Raw genomic sequence first — 9,880 nt, 5'->3', positions numbered from 1 at the left:
TTTGGCCTTTAGTGTTCTCATGATCCTGGATCACTTTCTCAGTATATGCTCGACTTAGTCATTACCCTTCTTAAAATATTCCTTGAACAGAACACAATACTCCAGATGGGAATCCAAAACCAAATTCAACAAACATATGTTAAATACCTAGTTGTTTTTGTTTGTTGTTGTTGTTTTAGCACTATCTTTGAAATTGTGCAATGCAATATTTAGGTAAGGGGTTGGGAATAAGCATTCATATAGCACCTTCTATGTGCCTAGCTCTGTGCTAAGTGCTTTTAGGAAACATCATCTCACTTGATCCTGACTCCAGACCCAGTGCTCTATCCACTGAGTCACCTGTTGCCTTACACTTCAAGAAGACAGGTCTTGCCCTCATTAAACTTATCATATAATGATAGGTCCACATATGTGTGTGTGAAAATGTGTAATAGTCTATAAATACAAATATTCATAATATTCTATAAATACGTATGAAAGATACAGTCAAAGGTTCTAGGAAATAAAAGTCATTATTGATAATGATATTGGCAGAAGGCAGAAAGGGCTTCCTAGAGAAGGAAGCATTTGAATGGAAATTTATAGGATAAATAAGTATTCAACATACAGATCTGAGAAAGCTGTGGATACAGTGATCAACAAGTGAAATCAACAAGCATTTATAAATCATGTATTATGTGCCAGACACTACAAATATAAGCCAAAAGAAAGGCAGTCCCAGTCCTCAGGAACTTGGAACTTGTTTTCTAATGTTACAGAAAATATAAAAAAGACAGAGAGTATTAATTTGAGGGTGGAATGATAGAAGAAGAAGAAGAAGAAGAAGAAGAAGAAGAAGAAGAAGAAGAAGAAGAAGAAGAAGGAAGAAGAAGAAGAAGAAGTAGTAGTAGTCCAGGGCATCAGAACTAGAGCTTCAAGAGGAATAAAGGAGTGAAGATGTCTAACCTGGACATTATCATTGAAATGGAGGTTCCAGAAGGAACTGACAAATCAGAGGAAGGTGTGTCTGACATAAGAAGTCAGAATCTGCAGAGTGAACTTCTAAGGTGCTGTAGCATGGTGGAAAAAGAAGTCCAGGAACAGAGCCTGGAAAAGAATGAGGGGGGAAACATAGGAAAAAGCAGAAAGATAAGAAAGTTCAAGGCTTTTGGTACTTTGTAAGCATTGTTTTATTGAATTCTCATAAAATTTCAGGAGGTGTGTTGTGCAAATGTGATTATCCTCATTTTGCAGATAAGGAAACTGAGGCTTAGAAAGGAGACAACATAAGCTGCTACATGACACAGACAGGACTCAAAACTAAGGTGCTCTGATTTCTCTATACCCTGCTGCCTTCCTCAAAGTTTGTGAGCTGTCCAAGGTATTAAGGGATATACAGAAATTACAACTGTGCATTCAGCCACAAAATGGCTCAGTGTTTCTTCAGGGGTAGAATTTACCTCCTTAAATCACATATTTGATAACATAACGAAATGTAAATATTATTTGACTTGGTGTATTAAGCACTGGGTTCAAATCCAAACTCATCCCATTATAGCTGTGTAACCTTAGTGAAGTAAGGATGTCAGATGTCAAAGTCTCTCTCTCTCTCTCTCTCTCTCTCTCTCTCTCTCTCTCTCTCTCTCTCTCCCTCCCTCTCTCTCCCTCCCTCCCCTCTCTCTCTCTCCTCTCTCTCTCTCTCTCTTCCTCTCTCTCTCTCTCTCTCCCTCCCTCTCTCTCCCTCTCTCTCTCTCTCTCTCTCTCTCTCTCTCTCTCTCTCTCTCTCTCTCGCTCCTCTCTCTCTTTATCCTCTTTCTCCCTCCCTCTCCTCTCCTCTCTCTCTCTCTCTCCTGTCTCCTCTCTCCTCTCTCTCTCTCTCTCTCTTTCCACTTATCAAATGACAAGTTGTATTTGCTGTAGCTTTCATTCAGCCCTAACGTTCTATGTTCTAATGTCCTATGTTTTAACATTCTACTATATGTGTGGACTTTATTTACGCTTAGCATTCTATGTCCTAACTGCCTAAAGCATAAATTCTCTTCCAGCTCCAGAAATTTTATCATCTAAAAAGGGGTACTTCAAAGGTAACCATGAGAATGCTACCCTATTTAACATTATGCATGGGCTCCCAAATACTTGTTAAAATATACTTCTGACTAGAAAAGTAAAATCTGAATCGATGAATTCAAAAAGAGCCTATGCAGCATAATATTGTTTCTAGATGAACTGCACGATCAGGCAGCCATGTGAATTTATGTCCTCTTTGAGCATGGTTTAGCCATCTTCAGTGTTGGCCCTAAATTATATGTTATTTTCCCTTTTGTGTGCTTGAAAGAGAGGAAGTGTTGTGTAGTAGAAAAAATGCTGACAGATGTGAGCTTTTTCCTCCCTCCTTTATAGGGGAAGCAGCTTGGTATAGGGGAAAGAATGCTGAAATGGGAATCATGAGACCTGGACTAGAATACTAAATCTACCACTTCTGAGCTGGGATGGGTGACTTAAAATAAGCCACTGTAACTCTTGGAACATCAGTGTCATCTTCTCCAAAATGGGAATAATGAAATATGCACAAACTGCTTCACAGTGTTCTTATGCAGAAAATGATTTAGCACATAGGTGGTACAGTAAATAGAGTGCTAGTCTGAAGTCAGAACATCTGAGTTCAAATCCAGCCTCAGACACTTACAAGCTAAGTGACCATAGGCAAGTCACTTAAGTGTTTTCTGCCTCAGTTTCTTCAAGCATAAAATGGGGTAATAATAGCACCCATCTCCCAGATCTGTTGTGAGAATCAAATGAGATAATATGTGTAAATCATTTATTATAGTGTCTGGCATATAGCAGGTTTTAAATAAAGTCCTGTTTCTTTCCTTAAATTATGAAAGAAATATGATCTATTATTCTCATTATTTTTATCATTATTGAAAATGTCTTGTCATCAGGTCCACTAGTCAAACCTCTGAAATCATAAAATGTTCCTCTAGCTGTTAGTGTCTTCCCCTCCAAAATTACTCTCCATCTACAGTGGAATATTTTACATGTATCTGTTCACATGCTACCTTTGCTCTTAGAATGTGAAGTCCTGGAGGTCAGTAACTGTTGTCTTTCATTGTATTGCAAGCCCTTATCACAGAACCTGGAACATAATATGTGGCTAATACATGCTTATTGATTAACTGATCTATTTAGAAATTTTAGAAAAAAATATGATGATCTAAAGTCAGAAAATGTAGTATTAAATTCCAACTCTGTTATTTAAAATCTATGTGTCATTCAGCAATTCTCACAGTTTTTTTTTCTTTTCTTTTGTTACCTTTTTTTTCAAAATGAGAGATTTACACTAACTTATATTTGTCAAGGCTTCTATAACTCTATATTCAAAGATTCTGTGAGCATTCTAGATGGAATGAAAGAATCTTAAAGGCTTACTAAAATCCCAACTGGTCAGTCTTAGTGAAGTCCCCAAATGCCTTGGCTTTCCAAGCCAAACTAAATTTAGTTATATTTTCTTAAATAGCATTATTCCAATCCTTAATTATTTTAGCTCTCATTTTGGGCTCTTGGCCTGTATCACTTGGACCATTTGGAGATTGCAGTAGAAGACTTTCTGTCCTCAGACTTTCAAACTTCTTATCCAATTGTCCAAAAAAAATTTACACACACACACACACACACACACACACACACACACACACACACGTAATTTTCAACCTATACCTGGGGAAAATTTATTTCTACAATGTAACTGAAAAATGGCCATCTACCCTGTGTTGAGGACCTCAAGAGAGAGGAAATCCACCACTTCTCAAAGAAACCTATTTCATTTAGGCCATGTCTAATTATTTTATTATTTTCTTATATTGACTGAGATGAATTATGCTTCCCATTGACCTACTTCTTTGCTCTAAGTTCAAATCAAATAAATCTAATTCATTTTCTCCATTATACCTTTTCACATACTAAAAATAACCATCAAGTATTCTCTATGTCATCTCTTTCCTGGGCTAGGCATCCCCATTTCCTTTTATAATAGAATCTCCAGGCTCTTGGCATTACTGGCTGCTCTTCCCTGAACATGTTCCACTTTGCCAATGTCCTTTCAAAAATATGTTACTCAGACCTGGATGAAATGCTCCAGATGTGGTGGGACCATGCAGAGAACAGTGTGACTGTAATGGATGTCTTTCTGAATGCTATCGAAAATGGTCTTTCTATTTGGGTATAGCCTGTCTCCTTATCAATCTCTACTCTTTCTCTATCATTTTATGATTCCAGAAAAAATTAAATTAAAAAATGTTTTCTTTAATATAAGTTACTATATATTACAGTGCTCTACCTTTGGGGTAGACAAAAAGAAGAATAAATGTAAGTCTTTATTGTTATGGTGCCTACAATCTTACAGGAAAATAGATCACAAACTATAATAAACGTTTACCTTTCCCAACTAATTTGGTCATAGAACACTCGAGAGCTTGAAACATTGTTTCAACCAACCCATATTGTCCAAGAAAAAAAGGAAGAAAGAATACCTCCAGGAGGAAAAAAGAAAAGAATTATGGGGAATTTTGGACCAAAAGAAGAATGTTGGGATTATTTCTACATTCTAAATGTTACAATTGAATACTTTGATGCTCACATAATTAAACCTTCAATATCTTTTAGTACAATTTCACCAGCATTTCCATTGTTTTCATACATCTTCTATTCACATCACCAGTCACATCAGAGTTCTTTGTTTCCTAGTTTGAAAAATTCTTATGCAAATCATGGTAAGAAAAATAGTGAGTTATTTCCTATGTCAAGGAATTGAGGAAATCAATTTTAATTGGAAAGAAGAAATCTAAAGTAGACAATTATGTTGAGAAAATTATTTTTAAAATATATCAAAGAATGCTAGATAGTTCATATTCTGTCTTCCATCTACACTTTGTAACCAGAGTCCTCTTCTTATTTTAGACCATAGTTTAAAATTTTGGGTCAATTAACTTATGTTTTTTTTTAAGGTAATAATGATATTTCAACGTAAGTTGCTGTCTTTGCAATCACATATATTTTATTTTGTGCTTCTAAAAACATAATTATGAAAATGAATCCTTAGACTTTACCCCACCAACAAAGGGATACACACACAGACACACACACACACACACACACACACACACACACATAAATGCACACACACAATTGTTAAGAACCCCTGTTTGAATTGATCCCTTTTAGTTCTTTTTTAAATGTTTCCTTCTTGTGTTAAACTTAATTTTTTAAAAGAAAAGGGGAAACTGAATTCGGTGCTTTGCTGATATGTCAAAACTTTAAGATATTAGAATGTTAGGTCCTTGAGGAAAGTAATTTTGTTTTTACTTGTTTGTTTTTATTTTGGTAATTAATTTGTTTCTTTTGTTTTTCTTTCTTTATCCCCAGGGCTTACTTACCACAGTTCATGGCCTATGGTAGCTATTTAATAAATACTTGATGATTTGACTTTAATGAGAGTGGGCAATCCTTCCACTGACATAGATAAATGGTTCTTAGCTTCTTCATGAGTTACTTTTGTTCCAAAACTTATTCTTCCCCAGGAGCACTAGTTTTCTTTTGGTGAGTCTTTCTGATTTTAATGAGGTTTGTCTTCTGATGTTAGGCACACAGTCTTTTACTGGTCCTATTATTAAAGGTTGTCTACCTTCTTAGGAGCAGCCAGGGCTTGGCATGACCTAGAAGCTCTTTCTTTTCCACTCACTATGTTCAGTAAAAAGTGACCCTCAATTTCAATATTAAATGCATAACATTGCATTACTAGCCAGAGTCTTGATCCCTTTAGTGTACTCTGGTACACTATTTTGCTGATTTAGTTTGGAATAAAATAGTCTAGGACTAGCAGTTCTTATCCTCTCCAATCTTCTAGTCCATTTTCAGCAGAAATTCTAACACTGTTTGCTGGGAGTGTTTAAATACAGAACTTATTATCTCCAAAGTCAAATGTTAGGCCTGGAAGCAGCTTTGGAAAATATAATGTTTCAATTATACTAAACCTTAGAACCCAAAAATGTAAAGAGAGAAAGTGACAGATAGAAAGCATCTTGGAAAGTGAGAACACAGAATAATAGAATTGGACTAAATTTTAGAACAAAGAATATGAAAGGGCAGAATAGAAGACAGTAGGAACCTTAAAATGTTAAAACATAGAATATTAGAAGAATGAACCTCTATGCAAAATTTTAGATCATATTCACCTTTAAGAAGTTTGAATTCTAGAAAAAGAAGTTAAATTGCTCAAGGTCAAACAGAAAGGAAATCATGGATGAGGGACTAGAACTAAGGTCTTCTAATTCCCAGTCCAGAGTTCTTTCCATTACACTATGCAACTAGTAGGGGCTCTTGTGTTCTTTTGGTCTGTTATCAGAGAGTTATTTCATCCAGTTTAATTGCCTTAGATTTCACTTCACTTGAACTGCTGAATTTTGGAACCAATTGAACATTGGAGAAACATTGGATCATTCCAGGTCTCAGTATTGATATTCTGTCCTTAGCTGAGGCTGTCAATATTAAGCAAGCCACCTTTTCTTCCTTTCCATTTGTCAGCTCCTGACACCTTCTAGCTGAATCTTCAGGCAGTCAGGTGTGGTAAGATGGATGTGTGACGGTACTAAAAATCAAATCTGTTCTACTCTGTCAGCCCAGGGTCAATGCTGTGCAGAAAACTTTGAATTAAATCTCCCTCCTGAGCACTTCCCTTTCACAACATTTCACCCAGAAGGCCTGCTTCCTCCATAAAGCAAGGTTTAGAATATGTAGAGTCTCATCAAAACAATTTCCCTCAATCCCATGTCTTCATTGGTTCCTCCCACATTTACCAGTTATCACCTTTCCTCCCTCAAGTCATACTTTCTGCTGCCCCCCCCTCCCTTTTTCTTATGTAATAAGATAAACACCAGCACCACCACAAATGCTCTAGGCTTCTGTTGTGTACTGGTATCTCTCTTTACTCATTCTGGTAAATCAGAGGAATAATGTAGGCACAGTATTTTTCAAGGCAACTGGGATTAAATGACTTGCCCACGGTCACACAGCTAATAAATGTCTGAGACTGGATTTGAACTCAAATCCTCCTAACTCCAGGGCCAGTGCTCTACCTATTGCACCACCTAGTTGCCACAACATAGTATTCTTATTAGGGCATTTGATGAAGTCTCTAAATATCCTCATGAATAAGCTGGAGAGATGTTGGCTAAATGAGAGAAAAATGTGCATATGTTTGGATCAGATGCTGAAGATAGACAGTGAGCTGGTTGCAAAAAGAAGAAAGCTGCCTGGATAGCATCAGGGGACATTTGATAGATCTTTCCATTATCATCAAATGCACTCTGATAAAAAATCCTTCAATGTCAACATATTTATCATAACGGTGATGTTGCGTGGGCTGTACAGCTTTAAGAAACAGTATACATTGAGGTTAGAATATTCGACTTGGAGACAGGGAGACTTGGAGACTTGGGTTCAGATCCTTCCTCTAACACTAAGTAGCTGTGTGATGTTGGACAAACTACTTATACTCTCTCTACCTTGGTTTCTTCATCTGTAAAAAAAATGAGGAGGTTGGACTAATGACCTCTAAGATATCTTTCAAATCTTAGATTATCATCTTGAAAAATTCAACTTGCAAGCAATCTAAGGAGCAATAGAGAGATGTGTGTGTGTATGTGTCTGAGAATGGGAAGTACAGTTAGAGTGGAGCATATTGTCAATACTGACTTTCACATCAGAAGTAGTGTAAAAGACATCAGCAAGTTAGTTCATGACAGAAAAAAAAGATGCAACTGCAAAGTTGTAAAAGGGAAAGGTATCAGATGGAAATTCTAAATGCTGTGTTGGTACAAAATGTTTACCAAAAAAATTAAAAGAAGGCCTCCAAGTTGTCATTGGAACATCTATGGAATGTTTATTGGTAAGACAAGAATCACATAAGGTGACAAAGTAAATAGATTGTCATCTGTGTCAGTGCAGAGAGTATCTGCATGGATGAATAGGATTATTAGAGTTAATGATACCTTCATGATAAGATGCAAAGATGGGGCTAGCTGATGATATCTCGTGATAAAAAAATGGACCTAAAATGGTAATAGATAGATTAATGTCAATCTATAGAGAGATTTATAATGGAGTACCCCAGGGATCTGACCTTGGCCCTATGTTTTTCAATATTTTTATCAATAACTTAGATTAAGGCACCCATAATGTGCTCATCAAATTTGGAAATGACATGAAGCTATTAGAGATAGCTAACCCATTTGATGATTGAATTAGGATTTAAAATGGTATAACCAAAGAGAAAGGTGAATTTTATCATTAAAGAGGAACATTTATAATGAGAAATGTGAAATCTAGTACTTGGGTTAAAGAAATCTTATGCAAAAGCATAAGATGGGTAAGCTCTTCCACTCAGCATGTACTTTCCTCCTCCCTGCCTCCAGGGGTGGCACCACCTCCTCTCTTTCTTAAGTGTTTAAACTTGCCACTTCATAATTCTCCATAGATGATGAGATTGCTACTCTCATTGTTGACAATGGCTTTGGAATGTGCAAACTGGCTTTGCAGGAGAGGATGACCCTCAGGTTGTCTTCCCTTCCATTGTTAGGTGCCCCAGATATCAGGGGGTGATGTTGGGTATGGGCCAGAAAGACATCTATGGGGGGGGGGGTTGAGGCCCAGAGCAAGACAGGTATTCTGACCCTGAAGTACCCATAGAACATGGTATTTTCACCAACTGGGATGACATGGAGAAGCTCTGGCATTATACTTTCTACAGTGAGCTCCATGTGGCCCTTGAAGAGCACACAGTGCTGCTTAAAGAAGCCCTACTGAACCCCAAAGCCAACAGAGAAAAGATGACTCAGGTTATGTTTGAGGCCTTCAACATCCCAGCCATATATGCTGCCATTCAGGATGTGTTGTACCTGTATGCATCTGCTATTACCACTAGTATTGTAATGGACTCCAGTGATGGTGTGACCCACACTGTGACCATCTATGAAGGTTATGCCCTTCCCCACACTGTCCTCCATCTGGATCTGGCTGGCCGTACTCTGACAGACTACCTCATGAAGATCTTGACTGATTGAGGGTACAGTTTCACTACCACAGCTGAGAGGGAAATCATGCGTGACATTAAGGAGAAGCTGTGTTATGTTACCCTAGATTTTTAGCAAGAGATGGCCACTGCTGTGTCTAGCTCCTCTCTGGAAAAGAGCTATAAGCTTTCTGATGGTCAGGTTCTCACCATTGTCAATGGTGCTCTGTTCCAGGTAACTTTCTTAGGTATGGAATCCTGTGGAATCCATGAAACTACCTTCAACTCAATTATGAAGTGTGATCTTGACATCCATAAGGTTTTGTATGACAATACCATATTGTCTGGAGGTACTACCATGTACCCAGGCATTGCTGACAGGATGCAGAAGAAGATTACAGCCCTAGCTCCCAGAACAGTGAAAATCAAGATCATTGCCCCACCTGAGCGTGAATACTTTGTCTGGATTGGAGGATCCATCCTGGTATCTCTTTCCACCTTCCAGCAGATGTGGATCAGCAAGCAGCAGTATGATGAATCTAGGCCTTCCATTTTCCACCACAAATGCTTCTAAATGGACTGGATTTTTGTTTGTTTGTTTGTTTGTTTTGTCAAAGGGTGTGACATGATAATTTCCGAGAGAGAGAGAGAGAGAGAGAGAGAGAGAGAGAGAGAGAGAGAGAGAGAGAGAGAGAGAGAGAGAGAGAGATGAGATTGGCATGGTTTTATCTTTTGTTTTGTTTTGTTTTGTTTTGTTTTTGGCACTTGACTTAGGGTTTAAAAACTGGAATGGAGAAGGTGATGAGCAGTCTAAGTGTATTGGAGGCAAACATCCCC

At 37.6% G+C, this 9,880-nt stretch overlaps 1 pseudogene; it reads left to right on the top strand.

Annotated features, from left to right (window-relative positions):
• The first annotated feature begins 936 nt into the window (after positions 1–936).
• On the top strand, positions 937–9,617 carry LOC110192165 (actin, cytoplasmic 2-like; annotated as a pseudogene).
• The last annotated feature ends 263 nt before the right edge of the window (positions 9,618–9,880 follow it).

Source organism: Phascolarctos cinereus, unplaced genomic scaffold (assembly GCF_003287225.1).
Source record: "Phascolarctos cinereus isolate Bilbo 61053 unplaced genomic scaffold, phaCin_HiC Scaffold_2;HRSCAF=192, whole genome shotgun sequence".
Classification (NCBI taxonomy): domain Eukaryota; kingdom Metazoa; phylum Chordata; class Mammalia; order Diprotodontia; family Phascolarctidae; genus Phascolarctos; species Phascolarctos cinereus.
The sequence above is the reverse complement of the archived record's forward strand: the minus strand, read 5'-3'. Positions and strand labels throughout refer to the sequence as shown.